Genomic DNA, 1,580 nt, shown 5'->3' with positions numbered 1-1,580 from the left:
GAAAGAGAGCGGGAAAAGAATAATTTAAAAGAGAAATACGAGATGGCTATGACGCAAGCGACAGAGTATGAGTTGTTGATAACCGATTTGACCGGAGAAAGGGATGAGTTGAAGAAGAGTCTCGGTTTCGAGGCGGAGAACGTGAGTAGCCTCAAAGAAGAGCTCGAACGTAAACAAGAAGCGTTGGAGAAATCAAGAAACGAGGCCTCGGAGTTCGTTAATCAATTGACTTTTTTGAAGAGTTCAAACTCGAACCTCGAATCAGAGCTTTTACAAGTCCGATCCGAGCTCGCCGAAACGCGAGAATCGCTTGAGAAAGTGATAGAGGAGGAAAAGATTAAGTACGACACGCTCGTGAAAGAGCTCGGTTCGGTTAAAGCTGTTTTGGAACGAACGAAAACCGAGTTAGACGAGACGAGAAACGAGCTGAAGACGAGCGTGGGAGGTTACGAGAGGTTACAGAAGGAGCTTATCGAGGTCTATGAGAAGGCGGAATCCGCGACGCGTACTCTACAAGAGGAAAAGGCGACGGTTGTTTCGTTAGACGGGCAAGTTAAAGCGCTTGAGAAGCAAATAAAGAATGACAAGGAATCGAGAAAGATGCTCGAGAAGGACTTAGACGAGGCGACAGAAGCGCTCGATGAGATGAACAGAAAGACGATTTCGCTATCGAAGGAGTTGGAGATGACGCGGGCACAGATGGGGGTTGTTGAGGCGGAGAATACGGGTTTGAGGGAATCGGTTGAGGAGAGAGAAAAAACGGTTAACGAGGCGAGGGAGAATCTTGAAGATGCACAAGAAGTGATAAAGAGGCTTGGAGGTGAGAGGGAGAGTATGGAGAGTAAAGTGAAGGGGTTAGAGAAGCAATTAGCGGCGTCGAAGAGCGAGATTTTGAAGCTTAAGGCTATGGTGAATCCGCCACCACGAGCTGATGGTGTTGATGATGACAAGGCGGAGGTGGGCCCGGCTCCGGTGGCGGCTGTCAAGAGGGTTGGGAGGAGGAAGAAGGTATTGTAAAAGTTGGAAGGTATTGTAAAAGTTGGGTTGAGATTCAGCTCATTGGTTTTTGTTTGTTAGCCAAACGATATTGTTACTATGTAAATCGATCCCTTGACCCTGCTGAAATCTGAATTGCCATTGTTGTGTGTAATTGTGTTGTGAAATGAAAACGGTTTATACGTATGATTGGTTTTAGACTTCTACTGTTTGAGCAAGCAAAATGAGAAGTCAAATAGCGAAGCAGATGGGGACAAAAAATTAATGAACGACCACAGTGGGAGTCGAACCCACGACCTTCTGATCCGAAGTCAGACGCGCTAATCCACTGCGCTATGCGGTCCTTGTATGCCATATCTTCAAATGAAACATTTATAACCGATTAATCTGTGCTTTCCATTGTCAATCCTTGATTATTATATATTTCATCTCAATAAAAATACATGTTAAATTTAGGATCCGGTGTGAAGTGCGAAGTTTCTCGCATACAGATATAACACGCTAATGTTCACATATAACACGCAATTGTTCAGTTCTAAGGGGATAAAAAAAATCACCCAGAAAACGTTAAAAAAGAAGAAAAA

At 44.4% G+C, this 1,580-nt stretch overlaps 1 non-coding gene across 1 annotated transcript; it reads right to left on the bottom strand.

Moving 5' to 3' along the window:
- Positions 1-1,265: 1,265 nt before the first annotated feature.
- Positions 1,266-1,339, bottom strand: TRNAR-UCG (transfer RNA arginine (anticodon UCG)). Its single transcript has one exon. It is a non-coding gene; the product is annotated as a tRNA-Arg (tRNA).
- Between the last annotated feature and the right edge of the window lie 241 nt (positions 1,340-1,580).

The sequence above is a fragment of the Phyllobates terribilis genome, unplaced genomic scaffold (assembly GCF_046119375.1).
Source record: "Phyllobates terribilis strain yellow unplaced genomic scaffold, ASM4611937v1 Scaffold_6541__1_contigs__length_43773, whole genome shotgun sequence".
NCBI classification, from domain to species: domain Eukaryota; kingdom Metazoa; phylum Chordata; class Amphibia; order Anura; family Dendrobatidae; genus Phyllobates; species Phyllobates terribilis.
This window is presented reverse-complemented; position numbering and strand designations above follow the sequence as displayed.